General features: G+C 43.5%; 1 long non-coding RNA gene across 1 annotated transcript; it reads right to left on the reverse strand.

Annotated features, from left to right (window-relative positions):
• Window positions 1-4,529: 4,529 nt before the first annotated feature.
• On the reverse strand, window positions 4,530-21,756 carry LOC112130756 (uncharacterized). The gene is made up of 3 exons (XR_002912956.3): window positions 21,669-21,756; window positions 20,568-20,671; window positions 4,530-6,184 (listed from the first exon to the last, which is right to left on the reverse strand). It is a non-coding gene; the product is annotated as an uncharacterized LOC112130756 (long non-coding RNA).
• Between the last annotated feature and the right edge of the window lie 55 nt (window positions 21,757-21,811).

A 21,811-nucleotide genomic window follows, 5' to 3' on the forward strand; every position in this document is an offset into this window, starting at 1 on the left:
AGCTGCTTCTCTGACCCCAATCTCTTTCTGTCTCTGTCCCCATCTCTTTATATCTCTCCCTACATTTCTGCCTCATTTCAGCCAGTCCCTCATTCTCCATTTTGCTCACTTCATCTTTCCATATATCTGTCTCTATCCTTCTGTTTCTTCATATTTATACAAAGAAATATTTGAGACAGGGTCTTACTCTGCTGCCCAGGTGGGAGTGCAGTGGCACAATCTCGGCTGACTGCAGCCTCAAACTCCCAGGCTCAAGCAATCCTCCTACATCAGCCTCACAAGTAGCTGGGGCTACAGGCATGTGCCACCACACCCAGCTAATTTTGTCTTTATTTTTGTAGAGACAAAGTCTCACTATGTTGCCCAGGCTGGTCTTGAACTCCTGGGATCAAGTGATCTTTCCGCCTTGGCCTCCCAAAGTGCTGGGATTACAGGTGTGAGCCACTGTGCCTGGCTTATTTAAAAATTTTTTTTTTTTGAGAGATGTGGTCTCATTATGTTGCCCAGCTTCGTCTCAAACTCCTGGGCTCAAGCGATCCTCCCACCTCAGCCTTCAGCCTCCCAAAGTGCTGGGATTACAAGCACGAGCTACAGCACCCAGCCTCCTATTTGTTTTTTTTTTGACACAGGTCTAACTTTGTCACCTAGGCTGGAGTGCAGTGGCGTGGTTGTGGCTCACTGCAGCCTGGACCTCCTGGGCTCAAGTGATCCTCCTGCCTCAGCCCGCTAAGTAGCTGGGACTACAGGTGCACACAAACATGCCCGGCTAATTTTTTGTATTTTGTAGAAATGGGTTTCACCATGTTGCTGAGGCTGGTCTCGAACTCCTGGGTTCAAGTGATCTGCCCACCTTGGCTTCCTAAAATGTTGGGATTACAGGCATGAGCCACTGCACCTGGCCCTCCTTCTGTTTCTTTATCTCCATTTTTTACTGTCTGTTCTCACCCTTCAAACCCTATTTCTTGGTCTCTGTCTTTCTGTCCCTCTATAGATCTTTATTTACTTACTTAATCTTATGCTGTTTCTTTGTCCCCATCTCCTTGTGTTTTCCTCTGGCTGCTCTGGACAATTTAGATTGGAATTGTTTTGGTAGATAATGTGGAGCTATAAAAGGGTTCAAGAGGAAGAAGTAGGCCTGGCAAGAGGTGAGTGGCAGGGTGTGGAATTTCATGGGTCTGCCAAATCCTCCTGAAAGACGTGGCCTCTGAGGTCAAGGTTAGCATAAACCCCCTCAACTCAGTCTCCTGAAAGACAAAGAATGCTGCATTTATTGGGAGGACCAGGAAGGGGTATTTTTCTGAGTGAAATTCCATCCGGAAGCTGGAATCCAGAGCATTTCCTGTTGTAATGTTTCTTCCAGACTTGGAGAGTCTGAACTTACCACGTAGCATGTGCACTCCATGCATATGCTTCTACAGCGAAAGACAGGGATGCATACAGAATCCTCTACCCTTAGAGACCCAGATGTGTGCAGAGACATAGAGACACACATGGAATCAGACTCTCACAGATGCAGATACTCAGAGACATGGAAAAGCACACAGAATGAATCACCCGCTGGCAGAGATGGAGACATGCATAGGGACATTGAGAGACCCCCGGAATTACCCCCTCTCAGCTCAGGAACTGTGTGAACAGATACAGAAGAATAGCTACACAGAGGATAATTTAACCAATTCCCTTTTGAAAAATTGTTCTTGCCGGGCGTGGTGGCTCACGCCTGTAATCCCAGCACTTTGAGAAGCAGAGGTGGGTGGATCACCCAAAGTCAGGAGTTTGAGACCAGCCTGACCAACATGGTGAAACCCTGTCTCTACTAAAAATACAAAATTAGCCGGGCGTGGTGGTGCATGCCTGTAATCCCAGCTACTAGGGAGGCTGAGGCAGGAGAATCGCTTGAACCTGGGAGGCAGAGGTTGCAGTGAGCCAAGATCGTGCCATTGCACTCCAGCCTGGGCAATAAGAGCAAAACTCTGTCTGAAAAAAAAAAATTGTTCTCTTTCAGTCTTATATTTTCATATAAACAGAAGCACAGTAGAGCATCATGTATAAACATACACATTCCTAGAAGTATGCATAATCACATACAGTCACAAATATCCAAAGTCACAGAGAATCCCATTCCTTTGCTGGAAGTACAAAGGTAGGCAAACTCCCTCTGTTCCCCAAATGACAGGCATGCTGCTCCTCTGCTGCCCTCCTCTCTGTGAAGCCACCATCAGGCACTCAAGTCAGAAACCTGACCATTAGGAACTAGATGGGCTGGGTGCGGTGGCTCACGCCTGTAATCCTAGCACCTTGGGAGGCCAAGGAGATGGGGGATCACTTAAGGTCAGGAGTTCAAGACCAGCCTGGCCTTGAACGTGGTAAAACCCTGTCTCTACTAAAAATACAAAAATTAGCTGGGTGTGGTGGTGCTGTAGTCCCAGCTACTTGGCAGGCTGAGGCAGGAGAATTGCTTGAACCCAGGAGGAGGAGGTTGTAGTGAGCCGAGATTGTGCCACTGTACTCCAGCCTGGGTGACAGAGTGAGAGTACGTCTGAGAAAAAAAAAAAAAAAGAAATATAAAATAAGAAAAATGGTATCTGAAGAAATAGAGAATTTGAATAGACCACTAAGTATTAATGAAATTAAAATCGGCTGGGCACGGTGGCTCACGCCTATAATCCCAGCATTTTGGGAGGCTGAGGCAGGTGGATCACCTGAGGTCAGGAGTTTGAGATCAGCCTGGCCAATATAGCGAAGGCCAATATAGCGAAACCCCATCTCTACTAAAATTACAGAAAATTAGCTGGGCATGGTGGTGCTTGCCTGTAGTCCAAGATACTTGAGAGGCTGAGGCAGGAGAATTACTTGAACCCAGGAGGCAGAGGTTGCAGTGAGCCGAGATTGTACTATTGCACTCCAGCCTCTGTGACAGAGCGAGACTCCGTTTAAAAAAAAGAAGAAAGAAAATAAATTAAAATGGTAGTCAAGGATGTCCCCCCAAATTCAGGCCAAGATGGTTTACAGGTGTATTGTGCCAGATTCTCAAGAGAACCATTAATTCTCTTCTTGCAGAAATTATTCCAGAAAATAGAAAAGGAGAGAAAGCTTCCTGGCTCACTTTATCACTCTAGTACAATCTTGAAATCTTGATTCTAAAACCCGATAAGGACAACAGAAGAAAAGAAAATTTTAGGTTCATTTCACTTACAAATATAGATGCACAACTTTTTTTTTTTTTTTTTTTTTTTTGAGACAGAGTCTCGCTCTGTCGCCCAGGCTGGAGTGCAGTGGCGCGATCTCGGCTCACTGCAAGCTCCGCCTCCTGGGTTCACACCATTCTCCTGCCTCAGCCTCCCGAGTAGCTGGAACTACAGGCACCCGCCACCATGCCCGGCTAATTTTTGTATTTTTAGTAGAGATGGCGCTTCACCGTGTTAGCCAGGATGGTCTTGATCTCCTGACCTCGTGATCTGCCTGCCTCGGCCTCCCAAAGTGCTGGGATTACAGACGTGAGCCACTGTGCCGGGCCAGATGCACAACTCTTAACTGCCTGGGCAACATGGTGAAACCCCACCTCTAAAAAAATAATAATAAGGCCGGGCACAGTGGCTCACGCCTGTAATCCCAGCACTTTGGGAGGCTGAGGTGGGCAGCTCACTTGAGGTCAGGAGTTTGAGACCAGTCTGGACAACATGGTGAAACCCCATCCCTACTGAAAATACAAAAATTTGGCTGGGTGTGGTGGCTCACGCCTGTAATCTCAGCACTTTGGGAGGCCGAGGTGGGCGAATGATGAGGTCAGGAGATTGAGACCACGGTGAAACTCCGTCTCTACTAAAAATACAAAAAATTAGCCGGGCGCAGGGGCGGGCACCTGTAGTCCCAGTTACTTGGGAGGCTGAGGCAGGAGAATGGCGTGAACCTGGGAGTCAGAGCTTGCAGTGAGCCAAGATCACACCATTGTACTCCAGCCTGGGCGACAGAGCGAGACTCTGTGTCAAAAAAACAAAACAAAACAAAACAAAAACAAAAATTAGTCAGGTGTGGTAGTGGCCACTTGTAATCCCAGCTACTTGGGAGGCTGAGGCATGATAATCGCTTGAACTTGGGTATCAAAGGTTGCAGTGAGCTGAGATTGTGCCACTGCACTCCAGCCTGGGCAATGCAGCAAGACTCTGTCTTAAAATAATAATAATAAAAAAAAATTAGCCAGGCATGGTTGTGTGTGTCTACGGTCCCAGCTACTTAGGAGGCTGAGGAGGGAGGATCATTTGAGCCCAGGAGGTCAAGGCTGCAGTGAGCCGAGGTGATGCCACTGTACTCCGACCTGGGAGACAGAGTGAGACCCTGTCTCAATAAACAAAACAAAACAAAACAAAAACAAAAACAAACAAAAGAAGAAAATACAGGCCAGGAACAGTGGCTAACACCTGTAATCCCAGCACTTTGGGAGGCTGAAGCGGGAGGATCACTTGAGCCCGTGAGTTCAAGAGCAGCCTGGGCAACAAAGCGAGACTCTGTCTCTATGAAAAAAAAAAAAAAAAAAAATTAGCCGGGTGTGGTGGCATGCCCCTGTAGTCCCAGCTACTCCAGAGGCTGAAGTGGGAAGATTCCTTGAGCCCGGGAGGTCAAGGTTGCAGTGAGTTGTGATCATGCCACTGCACTCTAGCCTGGGTGACAGAGTGGAAACCTTGTCTCAAAAAAATAAAAAAGAAAAAGGTAATTAAAAAAAGATACTTAAAATTAATCAGCAGACCAAAATATAAGCTTTTCTAAATGTCAGGATAATTACAAAAACAAGCAAACAAAACAGACTATATAGTGAAATGCTTTTAATATATAAACATATAGAAAGACATTAAAATAATATGACAGGCCGGGTGCGGTGGCTCACGCCTGTAATCCCAGCACTTTGGGAGGCCGAGGCGGGCAGATCACGAGGTCAGGAGTTTGAGACCAGCCTGGCCAACATGGTGCAACCCCATCTCTACTAAAAATACAAAAATTAGCCAGCTGTGGTGGCATGCAGCTGTAATCCCAGTTACTTGGGAGGCTGAGGCAGGAGAATTGCTTGAATCAGGGAGGTGGAGGTTGCGGTGAGCCAAGATCGTGCCACTGCACTCCAGCCTGGGTGAAAGAGCAAGACTCTGTCTCTAAAAAAATAAAATAAAATAAAATAATATGGCAATACTATCACTAAACATCTTTCATATATATAAATACAAACTGTCTTAGCTCAAGTGTTTAAGGAAAAATATTTTTCTATTGGATCACTGAGCAAAATTCAACACTAAAACAAATTGACTCAGAAAGGCTAAAAATACAAGAAAGGGCAAAGGCGTACCAATAAAAGGCAAACAAAAAAAGCAAAAATGTTGCATCTTAATTTCCGGTAAGTTAGGAACTCATAACAAAAAGCATCGACAAGGTCATCAGAAACAAGGGAAGACTGGGAAACTGTCACAGATTGGAGGAGATATGGCGACTAAATGCAATGTCACATCTGAATTGAAGCCTAGGATAGACAAAGGATATCTAGTGGAAAACTGGTGAAATCTGAATAAAGTTTGGATTTTAGTTAATAGTAACACACCAATGTTAATCTCTCAGTTAGCTCAGATGAAGGTAGTCATACAAGATGTTAACATGAGGGGCAACTAGGTAAAGGGTGTATGGAAACCCTGTACTATCTTTGCAACCTTTCTGTAAATCCAAAATTAATCAAAAATAAAAAGTTTATTACAAAGAAGCATTGAGACAAAAAAGGCCACTGATATGGTTTGGCTGTGTCCCCACCCAAATCTCAACTTGAATTGTATCTCCCAGAATTCCCATGTGTTGTGGCTGGGACCCAGGGGGAGGTAATTGAATCAAGGGGGCCGGTAGTTCCAGTGCTATTCTCGTGACAGTGAATAAGTCTCATGAGATCTGATGGGTTTATCAGGGGTTTCCACTTTTGCTTCTTCCTCATTTTCTCTTGCCGCCACCATGTAAGAAGTGCCTTTTGCCTCCTGCCGTGATTCTGAGGCCTCCCCAGCCATGTGCAACTGTAAGTCCAATTAAACCTCTTTTTCTTCCCAGTTTCAGGTATGTCTTTATCAGCAGCGTGAAAATGGACTAATACAGCCACAATCCACAATGAAGATATAAAGTTACTAATATTTTTGTACCACATGAAATAGCAATTTTCACAAAGCTGAAATAATAAGATACAAGGAGAAATAGATTATAAATTGAAACACACTAAGAACAGGAGAAATTAAACTTACCTTTCTCATTCCGAACAGAGCAAAGGATCAAAAAACCTAGTAAGAACCAGAAAACCTAAACAGCAAACTCAATATTAGGACAAGAAGAAAATCTCAATAAATTCCAAAAAGTAAAACCAATATAGACAATGTTCTATGATCACAATTGGATAAAACTAGAGATCAGTGTAAAATGGATCTGAATACGTGAAAACTCTCAAACAACTCTTGGGTCAAGGGGAAACTCAAGCTGGTTTCAGTGGCTCATGCCTGCAGTCCCAGCACTTTGGGAGGCTGAGACGGGGGGATCACTTGAGGCCAGGAGTTTGAGACCAGCCTGGGCAACACAGTGAGATCCCTGTCTCTACAAAAAATAAAAAAGTAGCTGGGTGTCGTGATGCATGTCTGTAGTCCCAGCTACTTGGGAGGTTGAGGTAGGAGGATCCCTTGAACCCAGGAGTTTGAGGCTGCAATGAGCTACGATTGCACCACTGCACTCTAGCTAGGGCAACAGAACAAGACCCTGTCTCAAAACAAACAAATGAACAAACAAAAAACAAACCAAAATTGCTGAACTTCTAGACAATAACGGCAATAAAAACATTCCGTATCAGAATCTATGGATACAGCTAAGGCAGTGGTCAGCGGAAAGTTCATAGCCTTAAAATACTTATATTACAAACAAAAAAACTAAATGAATAAGCGTCAGATTGAAAAAGTTAGAGAAAGACAAAACAAATACAGGGAAGCAGAAGGAATGAATTAACAAAAATAAAAGTTAAAATAAAGGAGTTAGAAAATAGACAACAGTAGGACGAATAAATGAGTGGGTTGATTCTGTAAAAAAGAATTATATAAGCTATTAGATAACATAATCAGGAAAAGGAGAAAGCACAAATATACAAAATAAATGAAAAGTTGCAGATAACTATAGTAAGAAGACATTTTAAATATCACAAAACACAACTCAATAGAAATTGTTTAAAGAACTGGAAGAAATGGATAATGTCCTAGGAAAATGTAATTTACAAACTGACCCTAAAAGACAAGTCCATGTAGATCAATTTTCTTTTCTTTCTTTCTTTTTTTTTTTTTTTTTTGAGATGGCATTTTGCTCTTGTTGCCCAGGCTGGAGTGCAATGGCAGGATCTCGGCTCACCGCAACCCCCGCCTCCCGAATTCAAGCGATTCTCCTGCCTCAGCTTCCCGAGTAGCTGGGATTATAGGCATGTGCCACCAAGCCTGGATAATTTTGTATTTTTAATAGAGACAGGGTTTCTCCATGTTGGTCAGGCTGGTCTCGAACTCCCGACCTCAGGTGATCCACCCGCCTCAGCCTCCCAAAGTTTTGGGATTTCAGGCGTAAGCCACCGCACCTGGCCTTGTAGATCAATTTTCATGGAAATAGAGAAAGTTATAAAGAGCTCCCCAATTCCTCAAAGCACCAGATAGACCAAGATCCTTTCACAAGGGGAAGTCTTTTCACACTAGAAAGCAGATAATTCAAATACTATTCTTATTTTCCTGAGCCTAAGGAAGGAACACTTTAAAAATGTTTTTATCAAGTGAATAATAACACTGATACCAAGATCTGACAAAGATTCCACAAGAAAAAGAAAACCATATAGACTAATTCTCACTTAGGAATATCGGCACAATATCCTAAATATTAACAAATAGAATCCATGACTGTGTGGGTTTTATTGCAGGAATGCAAGAATTGTTCAATATTAGGAAATCCATTAATATAATCTAACCTATTATTAGATCTAAGTAAAAAATCCTATCATTTTATTCAGAGATACCAAAGAGTTGTTTGTCAAAACTCAACACCCATTCTTTTATTTTTCTTCTCCTTCAGTAACTTTGGTATCAACACCCATTCTTTATAAAAACATTCAATAAAAGAGGAATATGTGGTTTCTTCCCTGATATATTTTTTATCTCATTCTCTATAGATAGATAGATCCCCCAAATCCAGCATTTCACTTAACCAGGAAATACCACCAGTATTTATATGCTAAAATCAGAAACCAACTAAGGGTACCTACTCTCTCCACTACAATTTAGCATTTTATTGGAGGTTGTCTGGGCACTGGGGCTCACGCCTGTAGTCCTAGCACTTTGGCAGGCCAAGGCAGGTGGCCAGGAGTTTGAGACCAGCCTGGCCAACATGGTAAAACCCCATCTCTACTAAAGTTGCAAAAATTAGCTGGGTGTGGTAGTGCACACCTGTAATCCCAGCTACTCAGGAGGCTGGGGCATGAGAATCACTTGAGCCTGGGAAGTGGAGGTTGCAGTGAGCCAAGATCGTGCCACTGCCCTGTGGCCTAGGTGAGAGAGAGAGACTCTGTCTTAAAAACAAAAAACAAAAAAAAAATTGCATTGGAGGTAGTAATCATTACAATTAGAAAAGAGAAATAAATTAAATATACAACTGAAATGGAAGAAGTAAAGCTATCACCATTTATAGATGATCAGATTGTATAGCCACAAAACCCAAACAAACCAATAGAGAAACTACTACAAACGAGAATTCTGTAAGGTAGCAGGATATAAAATTAATATATAGAAATCATTCAGTTAGAAGATATATGGAAGAGAAGGCTCCATTTATTAGAGCAACAAAAAAGATAAAATACCCACAAACAACCTTAACAAGAAATGTCTAAAACCTTAATGAGAAACATTCGTAACACTCTGAAGGAACTAATGGAAAGACATGCCATGTTCTCAGATGGGAAGACTTAAAATCATAAAGATGTCAAATTAATTTATAAATTTAGTATAAGCCCATTATCATTTTTTGGCTGCACTCGGTGGCTCATGCCTGTAATTCCAGCACTTTGGGAGGCCGAGGTGGGCAGATCACGAGGTCAGGAGTTCGAGACCAGCCTGGCCAATATGGTGAAACCCTGTGTGTACTAAAAATACAAAAATTAGCTGGGTGTGGTGGTGGGTGCCTGTAATCCCAGCTACTTGGGAGGCTGAGGCAGAAGAATCGCTTGAAGCCAACAGGCGGAGGTTGCAGAGAGCCGAGATCGCACCACTGCACTCCAGCCTGGGCGACAGAGCGAGACTCTGTTTCAAAAAAAAAAGCATATCATTTTTTTTTCTTTTTCTGAAACTAGATAAGCTGATTCTAAGTTCATATGGAAAAATAACAAGCAAACATAGCCAGCATACCTCTGAAAAAAAAGAACGATGATGGGGGACTACTGCCACAATAATGCTCTGTTGTAAACCAAAGTGAATAATTATGTACCAAAACTTAGAGTCTATGGGTCAGCTGGGAGGTTCTATGATCTGGACTAGGCTGTGTTAATCTCAACTGGGCTAGCTTATGTGTCTGCACCAAGTTGGTGGCTTGGCTGGAGGTTGGTTGGCTGCTATAGGACACATTGGCTGGGATGACCAAGCTCATTTCTACTTGTCTCTCACATCTCTCCAGGAGGCTAGTTTGAATATGTTCTCACAGCTGTGGCAGGGGTCCAAGAGAGGAATCAGAATATGCAAGAGCTTTTTCAAGTCTTTGCTTATATAAAGTTTGCTACTATCCCATTGATTAAAGCAAGTTGTATGGCCAAACTCAAGAGTCAGTGTGGGAAGGTACTACCTTTACCAAAGTTAGATAAAGAGACACATGAAAAATTGGGGTCATTAATGCAATCTATCACAAAACTATGACTCAGTATCTAGAATCCATGAAAGAAAACATAAATTTATTTATATAAATATAAAATCTGCAGCTGCGTGTGGTGGCTAACGCCTGTAAGTTCCAGCACTTTGGGAGGCCGAGGTGGGCAGGTCACCTGAGGTCAGGAGTTCGAGACCAGCCTGGCCAACATGACGAAACCCCATCTCTACTAAAAATACAGAGGCCGGACATGGTGGCTCACGCCTGTAATCCCTACACTTTGGGAGGCAGAGGCGGGCAGATTGCCTGAGGTCAGGAGTTCCAGACCAGCCTGGCCAATATAGTGAAGCTCTGTCTCTACTAAAAATACAAAAAATTAGCCGGGCATGGTGGCAGGCATCTGTAATCCCAGCTACTCAGGAGGCTGAGGCAGGAGAATCGCTTGAACCCGGGAGGCAGAGGTTGCAGTGAGCCGAGACCATGCCACTGCACTCCAGCCTGGGCAAGAGAGCGAGACTCCGTCTCAAAAAAAAACCAAAACAACAAAAAACCAAAAAAACAAAAACAGAAGTTAGCTGGGCGTGGTGTCAGGCGCCTGTAATCCCAGCTGCTCGGGAGGCTGAGGCAGGATAATCGTTAGAACCCAAGAGGCAGAGGTTGCAGTGACCTGAGATTGCACCACTGCACTCCAGCCTGGGCGACAGAGCAAGACTCCATCTCAAAAAATAATAATGAATAAATAAAATAAAATTTGCTTTGGAAAAAAGTCCATTAGCAGAGTCTGAAGAATGATGAACTGGGGAAAAAATTGACAGCTGAGATCATTGACAAAGGTCTATCTCTCTATTTATTTAATTTTTTTTTTTGAGACGGAGTCTCACTCTGTCGCCCAGGCTGGAGTGCAGTGGCGCGATCTCGGCTCACTGAAAGCTCCGACCCCCCAGGTTCACGCCATTCTCCCGCCTCAGCCTCCCGAGTGGCTGGGACTATGGCGCCCGCCACCACGCCCGGCTAATTTTTTGTATTTTTAGTAGAGACGGGGTTTCACTGTGTTAGCCAGGATGGTCTCGATCTCCTGACCTTGTGATCCGCCCGCCTGGGCCTCCCAAAGTGCTGGGATTACAGGCGTGAGCCATTGCGCCCAACCTATTTATTTAATTTTTAAAACTTGTATTTAAAGGAGTAGAGTTTATGATCTAATTATATAACAAAGTTCTGAAATGAATGAAAGGCCAGAGACCAAACAGAAAAAGGGACAGAGGACATAAATAGATAATTAATAGAAAAACACATAAAAAGTCCCTTAAACACATGAAAAAATTATCATCACTCATAATAAATGAAAATCAAAACTACACTGAGATACCATTTTTTTTCTTTTTTTCCTTTTTTTTTGAGATAGTTTTACTCTTGTTTCCCAGGCTGGAGTGTAGTGGCTCTATCTCGGCTCACTGCAACCTCTGCCTCCTGGTTCAAGCAATTCTCCTGCCTCAGCCTCCCAAGTAGCTGGGATTACAGGCATTCGCCACCACGCCCAGCTAATTTTGTATTTTTAGTAGAGACGGGGTTTCCCCATGTTGGCCAGGCTGGTCTTGAACTCCTGACCTCAGGTGATCTGCCTGCCTCGGTCTCCCAAAGTGCAGGAATTCCAGGCGTGAGCCACCGTGCCTAGCCTGAGATACCATTTCTATCCTATCATTGTCAAAAATCCAAAAGTCTCACAATACACTCCGTTGCTTGTGAGGCTGTGGTGAAACAGATACAATCACATTTGGCTGGTAGAAATGCAAAATGATACAACACCTGTGGAGGCAATTTTGGCAATATCTCCCAAAGTTACAAATGTAATTCTTGGAATTTATCCTACAGAAATATTTGCATATGTATGAACTATCTATCCTTTGTGGCACAGTCATTAAATAAATGTGCACATAACATACATTCACATTACCTAATACTCTGAGGTAGTAGTCCTATGTGCTTTCATACAGAAAGCTTTGTACTTTCATGCTTTCTACTTATCAGAAACTCTCTAGTGCTCTGATAGGGAAAGACCTCCAGGATGTATTAATTAATTAATTAATTAATTAATCTATTTATTTTGAGACGGATTCTAGCTCTGTCACCCAGGCTAGAGTGCAGTGGTACAAACTCGGCTCACTACAACCTCTGTCTACTGCGTTAAAGCGATTCTCCTGCCTCAGCCTCCTGAGTAGCTGGGATTACAGGCGTGTGCCACTACGCCTGGCTAATTTTTGTATTTTTAGTAGAATCTGGGTTTCACCATGTTGGCCAGGCTGGTTTTGAACTCTTGACCTCAGGTGATCCGCCCACCTTGGTCTCCCAAAGTGCTGAAATTACAGGCGTCAGCCACTGCACCTGGCCTCCAGGATGTATTATTAAGTGAAAAAAGCAATATGTATAACAATATACATAGTATGGCACCTTCTGTGTAAGGCAGAAGGTGGAACATGCTATACATTTATATTTGTTTGCATCTGTATAAAGAAACACTAGAAGAAGACAAAATAAACTAACAAAACTGATACCTGTGGGGGTGCGGGGGAACTAGGTGGACTAGATGGGGATAAGAAATCTCAAAGTATAATTTTTAAATAGTTTCAATATTCAAAATATGTGTTTTATCTATTACAAATGATATATTCAGGCTGTGCGCGGTGGCTCATGCCTGTAACCCCAGCACTTTGGGAGGCTGGGGAGGGTGGATCACTTGAGCCCCGGAGTTCAAGACCAGACTGGCCAACATGGTGAAACCCATCTCTGCTAAAAATACAAAAATCAGCCGTGCATGGTGGCACACAGCTGTAATCCCAGCTACTCGGGAGGCTGAGGCAGGAGAATCACTTCACCCCAGGAGGCAGAGGCTGCAGTGAGCCAACATCACGCCACTGCACTCCAGCCTGTGTGACAGAGCGAGACCTGATCTCAAAAAAAATAAAGTTCACAAAGTAACAAAACTTGAAGGCAATTAGAAATCTAATAAACATACAATTCTTTTTTAAAACTTACTTGTTAATGTATTTTAATGCATACGTAATTCCTGAACACATCTGGAGGATTTTTTTTGTGTGTTTTTTTTGCGACGAAGTCTTGTTCTGTTGCCCAGGCTAAAGTACAATGACGCCATCTAGGCTCACTGCAACCTCTGCCTCCTGGGTTCAAGTGATTCTCCTGCCTCAGCCTCTCGAGCAGCTGGGATTACAGGTGCCTGCCACCATGCCCAGGTAATTTTTGTATTTTTAGTAGAGATAGGATTTCACCATGTTGGTCAGGCTGGTCTTGAACTCCTGACCTCAGATGATCTCCCCGCCTCTGCCTTCCAAAGTGCTGGGATTACGGGCATGAGCCACTATGCCCAGTCATGGAGTATTTTATCGCAAATTCCAGACCTGAGGTAATCTCACACATAAAAACCATGTTTCTCTAACACACTTTTTTTTTTTCAAAAAAAGCATAATTACAATAATGTTGACATACCCAACATTTTTTTTTGTGTGTGAGACATTGTCTAGCTCTGTTGCCCAGGCTTGAGTGCAGTGATACGATCTGGGCACACTGCAACCTCCGCCTCCCGGGTTCAAGCAACTCTCCTGCCAAACCCTCAGGAGTAGTTGCGATTACAGGTGTGCACCACCACGCTTGGCTAATTTTTGCATTTTTTTTTTTTTGAGACGGAGTCTCGCTGTGTGGCCCAGGCTGGAGTGCAGTGGCACAATCTCGGCTCACTGCAAGCTCCGACCCCCCAGGTTCACGCCATTCTCCTGCCTCAGCCTCCCAAGTAGCTGGGACTACAGGTGCCCGCCACCATGCCTGGCTAATTTTTTTGTATTTTTAGTAGAGACAGGGTTTCACTGCATGAACCAGGATGGTCTCAATCTCCTGACCTCATGATCCACCCGCCTTGGCCTCCTGAAGGGCTGGGATTACAGGCGTGAGCCACCGTGCCCCGCCTAATTTTTGTATTTTTAGTAGAGACGGGGTTTCACCATGTTGGCCAGGCTGGTTTCGAACTCCTGACCTCAGGTGATCCACCCGCCTCAGCATCCCAAAGTGCTGGGATTACAGGCGTGAGCCACTGTGCCTGGTCTAACATACCCAGCATATTTAACATTTATTCCTGAATATCATCTAACACCCAGTCCATGTTCTACTGTCCTTCATTATCTCAGAAATACCTTTTTTAGCCTGGCCAACATGGTGAAACCCCGTCTCTACTAAAAATACAAAAATCAGCTGGGCATGGTGGTGTACCCCTATAATCCCAGCTACTCAGAAGGCTGAGATGGGAGAATCGCTTGAGCCTGGGAGGCAGAGGCTGCAGTGAGCCGAGATCTTGCCACTGTACCCCAGCCTGGGTGACAGAACAAGACCCCATCTCAAAAAAAAAAAAAAATCTTTTTATACTTCATTGGAATCTGGTTGTTAACAAGACCCACACATTGCATTTGTTTGCTTTATCTCTGAAATTTCCTTTCCTTTTTATTTCTTTTTAATCTTTTTTTTTTTTTTTTTTTTTTGAGACGAGGTCTCGTTCTGTCCCTCAGGCTGCAGGGCAGTGGTGCGATCTCGGCTCACTGCAAACTCTGCCTTCCGGATTCAAGTGATTCTCCTGCCTCAGCCTCCCCAGTAGTTGGGATTACAGGCATGTGCCATGATGCCTGGCTAATTTTTGTATTTTTAGTAGAGATGGGGTTTCACCATGTTGGCCAGGCTGGTCTTGAACTCCTGACCTCAAGTGATCCACCCGCCTCGGCCTCCCAAAGTGCAGGGATTACAGGCATGAGCCACCATGCCCAGCTTTATTTTCTTTTTAATCTGTAATTTTCCCTCTCTTTTCTTCCTTCCATTTATTTGTTGAATATACTGGCTCATTTGTCCTGTAAAATTTCCCAAGTTCTTGCTTTGGTGTATTGTTTCTCCCGGTATCATTTAACATGTTCCTCTTCCTATATTCCCTGAATTTTTTGTAAATGAAGTTAAATAGAGATGCTTGATTAAATTGTTTCCTTTTTCCTCCTTGTTTAAAAGTATACTTCATGAATAGTGCTGTATACTTCTTATTGCACAACATAAGAAGACGCATATATCTTGTTTTCTGTCTTTGATGATAAGTTTGATGAGTAGGGTCAGATGGTATCAGCCTAATTCCTGTGTTATAATTCCCCAAATGTTTTTCACCTATGGTTTTAGCAGCCATATTTTTTCTTAAATCCATTATCTCATTAGGGATTGAATTGTAATACTGCCATTTCTCTTGCATTTATAAGTTGTGAGTCTTCCATAAAGAAGTTCTTAACCTGCAATATGATTCATGTGGGAAGGCAGGAATAATGCCAGATTTTTTCCATTTGTTGATTAATTATCAGCAGAATCAGCTGATGCCTTAGCAACATCCAAGATAACCAATTCATTTTTATTTATTTATTTTTTTTTGAGACAGTCTTGCTGTCACCCAGGCTGGAGTGCAGTGGCGCAATCGGCTCACTGCAACATCTGCATCCCGGGTTCAAGCGATTCTCCTGCCTCAGCCTCCCAAGTAGCTGGGACTACAGGCGCCCACCACCATGCCCAGCTAATTTTTGTATTTTAGTAGAGATGGGGTTTCACTACGTTGGCCAGGCTGGTCTTGAACTTCTGACCTTGTGATCTGCCCACCTCGGCCTCCCAAAATCCTGGGATTACAGGTGTGAGCCACTGTGCCTGACCTCATTTTTATTTTTTAAAATATACAATTCTTAAGAGAAAACTTTAATAAAGAACACAGAAGAAGATGAACTGAAGAAATGAGGGTATGTTCCATGTTGTTGGATGGAATGAGTAATTATTACAATGATGGCAGTTCCTCCAAATTAATCTATAAATTTAGTGTGATCCCAGTGAAAATCCCAGTTGGATTTTTGAAGACCTTGATAGACTCATTTTAAAATTTATGTGGCAATAGATCTAAGACACCTAAAAAGAACACTAAAGAGGAGGAAATGCTCCATGTGATATTTAGACACATTACAAAATACTGAAACCAAGGTGGTATTAGCCCAAGGACACAAAAAGACGTATGTGTGTTTACGTGTGTATGCATAATAACATATGATAATGGTGGCATGGCAAATCAATGGGAAAAGGAGGAATTGTTCAGTATTTGATGGTGGGAAATCTGGCTCACCATGTGGAGAATAATAAAACTACATCCCCATGTATTACCACATATGAGGGTGGAATCTAGATGGATTAAAACCTATTCCACCTATTAGACTGGCAAAAATTAGCCATCTTGGCCGGGCGTGCTGACTCATGCCAGTAATCCCAGCACTTTGGGAGTCTGAGGTGGGTGGATTGCTTGAGGTCAGGTGAAACCCCATCTCTAATAAAATACAAAAATTAGCAAGGCATGGTGGTGGGCGCCTGTAATCCCAGCTACTAGGGAGGCTGAGGCAGCAGAATTGTTTGAACCCGGGAGGTGGGAGTAGCAGTGAGCCAAGATCGCACTACTGCATTAAGACTCTGTCTTAATATATGTGCTGCCGAGGAGAGCAGAAGAGAGACTCTGTCTTAAAAACAAAAAATAGCAAGCTAGAGAATGTCAAGTGTTAGTGAAGATGTGGGGATACAGAAATCCTCACACATGGTGAAAGTGTGAACTGATACTGCCATCCCAGAGAACCATCTAGAAGTATTGGTGTTCTTAAGTCAAACTAAGTATATGCATACTTTAGAATGTAATCATGTGGCTCTTGAGTGTATGTTCCAAAAGAAATCCTCACACAGGTCAATAAGGGAATATGTACAAGGATGTTCACTGAAGCATTATTGGAGAGCTGGAGGAAATCTATGCAGTGAAGGCACAGTATGGTTACCATGAGCAGATAGAAGCAATGGATGAGGTCAGGTTGGGCGCAGTGGCTCACGCCTGTAATCCTAGCACTTTGGGATGCCGAGGTGGGTGGATCACCTGAGGCCAGGAATTCAAGACCAGCCTGGCCAATATGGCAAAACCCCATCTCTACTAAAAATACACGGGCATGGTGGTGGGCGCCTGTAATTCCAGCTACTCGGGAGGCTGAGGCAGGAACCCGGGAGGCAGAGTTTGCAGTAAGCCCAGATAGTGCTACTGCACTCCAGCCTGGGCAAGAGTGAGACACCGTCTCAAAGAAAAAAAAAAGAAGCAATAGATTAGATGTACACACAGCAATATGGATAGACCTTAAAAACACTAGGCTGCATGGAAAACAGAATGAGTTTTTTTTTTTTTTTTTTTTTTTTTTAGACAGAGTCTTACTCTGTTGCTCAGGCTGGAGTGCAGTGGTGTGATCTCAGCTCACTGCAACCTCTGCCTCCCAGGTTCAAGCGATTCTCGTGCCTCAGCCTCCCCAGTAGCTGGGATTACAGGTGTGCGCCACCACACCCGGCTAATTTTTGCATTTTAGTAGAGACAGGGTTTCGCCATGTTGGCCAGGCTGGTCTTGAACTCCTGGCCTCAAGCAATCCGCCTGCTTCAGCCTCCCAAAGTGTTGGGATTACAAGCATGAGCCACTGCACCTGGCCAGAATGAGATATTTATGTAAAAGAAAAACAACAAGTACAAAGTATGCTCAATAGTGAGACAATCATATCATGTGCCTCTTGAGGTGACACAATACAAAATAAAGGATATCCCCTATGTACTGTTCTTGCTAAAAATATTTATTCTAAATCTATTCATGTGAAAAGAACAAATGAATCCAGAATATGGGACATATTATAAGACAATTGGCCTGCACTCTTCAAAAACATGTCATTTGAAACAAAAAATATAGGGGTATTATTCTAGATTAAAAGAGGTTAAAGGGATATAACAACCAAATGTAATACATAAACGTCAGGCGTGGTGGCTCATGCCTGTAATCCCTGCACTTTGGGAGGCCAAGGTGGATGGATCACTTGAGGTCAGGAGTTTGAGTCCAGCCTGGCCAATGTGCAGAAACCCTGTCTCTACTAAAAATATAAAAATTAGCCGGGCATGGTGGCGGGCGCCTGTAGTCCCAGCTACTCGGGAGGTGGAGGCAGGAGAATTACTTGAACCCAGGAGGCAGAGGTTGCAGTGAGCCAAGATTGCGCCACTGCACTCGAGCCTGGGCAACACAGCAAGACTTCGTCTCAAAAAAAAAAAAAAGAAATATAATACATAAACCTTGATTAGATCCTGGGATCAAAAAATGAAAGCTTTATTTTGGGGATAATTGGGCGGACATGTGAATATGGGCTCTACGTGATGGCATTATTGAATTATAGTTAAATCTTCTTAGGTTTGATAATGGTATTGTGGTTATGTAGGATGATATTTGGTGAAGTATAAGCGTATATGGGCTTTCATTATACCATTCTTTCAACTGTTCTGAATCTGGAAACAATATAAAATAAAAATTTGGCTGGGTACAGTGGCTCACATCCACAATCCCATCACTTCAGGAAGCCGAGGCAAGCAGATTGCTTGAGCCCCGAGTTCAAGACCAGTAAAAAAATCTTTTTTTTTTTTTTTTTGAGAGAAGTCTCATGCTTGTCCCCCGGGTTTGAGTGCAATGGCTTGATCTTGGCTCACTGCAACCTCCGCCTCCCGGGTTCAAACGATTCTCCTGCCTCTGCCTCCCAAGTAGCTGGGATTAAGGCGCCTGCCACCACACCCAGCTAATTTTTTGTACTTTTCTTTTTAGTAGAGACAGGGTTTCACCATGTTGGCCAGGCTGGTCTCGAACTCCTGACCTCAGGTAATCCGCCCGCCTTGGCCTCCCAAAGTGCTGGGATTACAGGTGTGAGGCACAGTGCCCAGCCGAGACCAGTAAAAACATCTTTAAAAATTAGCTGGGCATGGTGATGTGCGCCTGTAGTTCCCCAGCTACTCGGGAGGGTGAGGTGGGAGGATCCCTTGAGCCCAGGAGGCGGAGGCTGCAGTGAGTGGAGGTCACGCCACTGCACTCCAGCCTGGGCCACAGAGCAAGACCCTGGCTCAAAAAAAAAAAAAAAGGAAATACACATAAAGCAATAATACGTATTTCGTAAGAATGCATATATGCAAAAATATGCATAAAACACCTTTGAATGGCTGCCTATATGAGGGAAATGTAAGTGGGAAGTAGAGATGAAAGAGATTTTAAAAAATAACACAATCTCTCACTAAAGTAATAAATATTCATCAAATACATGGAAAACACAGAAAAGTACAAGGAAGAAAATTAAATTCACTGATAATGTCACTTTGATTTGTTAGAAATGCAAATCCTGGGCCCTAAACCAGACTTACTGAATCAAAACTCTGGGCATGAGGCCCAGTAATTGGTGTTCTAACAAGCCCTCCCAGTGATTCTGATGCTGGGGAAAGTTAGAGAACCACTAATCTAGATTTAACTATTATTAACATTTTGTTTCAGATCCTTGTAGTCTTTTAAAAAATATGAAATATTTCAGACATACAAATAAGTATAGAGAATATAACAAAAACCCACGTACCTACCACCTAGCTTAGAAAGTAAAATATTAGACAAACAGTTGAAGTTCCCTGTGTATCTCTCTCTCATTCTGTTCTTTTGTTTTCTTCCCCAGAGGTAATCAGTACTCTGGATTTGGTATTTCTCCTTAAAAATTATCGTTGGCTGGGGGCAGTGGCTCACACCTGTAATCCCAGCACCGTGGGAGGCCAAGATGTGGTTGGATCACTTGAGCTCAGGAATTCGAGATTAGCCTGGGCAACATGGCGAAACCCTGTCTCTACAAAAAATACAAAAATTAGCCAGGTGTGGTGGTACATGCCTGTAGTCCCAGGTACTTGGGAAGCAGAGGTGGGAGGATGGCTTGAGTCAGGGAGGTGGAGGCTGCAAGGAGAGGAAATCAAGCCACTGCACTGCAGCCTGGACAACAGAGCAAGATCTTGTCTCAAAAAAATTATTGTTTATATATCTATATAATCTATAAGCAACATTGTTTGCTGTTTTCTAGATTTTAAAACTTTATATAAATGGTTTCATACTTTATGTGTCCTTCTGCAATTTGTATTTTATCTCAGTATTTTGTTTTTGAAATTTAGCTGGGTCAATGCATACAACATGATTCATCCTTTTTCATTATAGTATTCTGCATAGTATTCTGTCATATGGCTATACCATAATTTACTTATTCATTCTCCTGTTGGTGGAATTTTGGGCTGTTCTCATTTTTTTCTCTATTACAAACAGTTCTGCAATGAACATTCTTCCACATGCTCATTGAGCAAATGTATAAGAATTTCTCTAGGAGTCAAAGTTTAGGGGTAATCTCTATCCATCTATCTACCTATCTATTAATCAATCATCTCCAATACTAGAACTGCTGGGTCCCAGGGTCATCTTCAGCTATTCTGGATACTTCCTAATTGTTTTCCAAAGTCGTAATAACTAGTTTCCACAAGATTTCATTGTATTTTTTCCCTTATATCTTGTGCATTTGGGATTTTGTTTAAAAAGTCCTTCCCCAGTCACAAGTCACAAAGATATTCTCCTGCATATATTAACTTCATAGTTTTACCTTTCACATTCACAGTCTACCCTCTTAGGTGGAATAAACAGAGATCCAGTTTTATATTTCTTTTCATGGAGAGCCAAATTTCCCAATGCCATCTACTAAACAGCCCATTTCCCATTTTTTGTGGTGCAGGCCTGTAAACTCACCCATTTAACAAACAGTTGTTGAAGCCTGCCTCGTACCAGTCTTGTGCTGGGTGTTGTTGAAAGCTTGAAGATACATGGCCCCTGCTCTCAGGGAGTTCACCCTCCTGTGGAGACACAGTCACATAAACAACTACAGTATTGTGATAAGTGCTAGCTTAGCTGTATAGGTAAGGTGCTCTGGGTTTCTAACTCATCTGGGAAAGTCAGGGAAGGTTTCATCGAAGTGACAAGAGTTAGGTCTTAGAGAAACAGAAAAAAATTGCAAATGCAGGGGGAAAGGTGAAAGTGGTCAGGGCTGGTTTGGGGGCCACAGGAATTTCATGTGTCTCTAGGATGAGAGGTTAGAAGCCCTCCAACGATGTAGAGAGGTAGTGAGTCCTGTTTATGTAAGGGATAAAGGGACAGAAGGAGTCATTTTCAGCCCGTCTGTACTTGAAGTGGAGAAACAAACCCACCCTCGGAGGCACAGAGTTCCACCTACTCTGTGCCCCACCCCAGGGTTTAGGCTTGAGGAGGAGGAGGAGCTGGAATTAAACCATCAAGAAGAAAACATTTGCAGACTAATATTTACTATTTTGTGGGGGGAGACCTCACCTCCCAGCCAGCTCCTTGACACGGCTTCAGAAACCCCTACTTGCCCCACTCCAGAGATATAAATTCATTCCCTTCTGCAGACGCTGCTCCGGGATTGAGGGAGGGATGGAGTAGGAGGGGAAGAAGGCAAAAGGGTGGGAGATGCTTCTAGTTGTTCTGGCTCCTGCTCCAGCTCGGGTTGGGTATGGCCATAGATCTGAACGTATGCAGAAAAAGCTGGGAGTGCTCAGGGATGGTCTGGGGCTCAAGGACCCGGGAAGGTGGTTGGGAACAGCTAATCAATTCACTTCAGGTGGGGAATACTCGGCCAGACATGTGACCCAGGCGGCCATTTTCTCACACTCTGCTGTCGCCATCTTCCAGGCAGACAAAGACACCATCCCCCACCCTTGTCTGATTCGGGCGTGGTGACTTCCTGGTTATTGAGATTTGGGAGCACGCATATTTAACCCCAGACAGATGCCCGCAGACAAAATTTTGGCTTGCAAGTAAGGTATATGGCCGCACCAGTAGACCCGCCGCTTTTTCCCGGTCACTTCGCCGTCCTCCTCCCTCCTCCGCTATTTCCTTACCAACGGGGCAGCCAGGAGGCGGGGCCAGCGTGGTCGCGAGGAAGGGACGGGCGGGCGTGAGCTGTCAGTCAGAAGCTC

The sequence above is a fragment of the Pongo abelii genome, chromosome X, assembly GCF_028885655.2.
Source record: "Pongo abelii isolate AG06213 chromosome X, NHGRI_mPonAbe1-v2.0_pri, whole genome shotgun sequence".
NCBI classification, from domain to species: Eukaryota; Metazoa; Chordata; class Mammalia; order Primates; family Hominidae; genus Pongo; species Pongo abelii.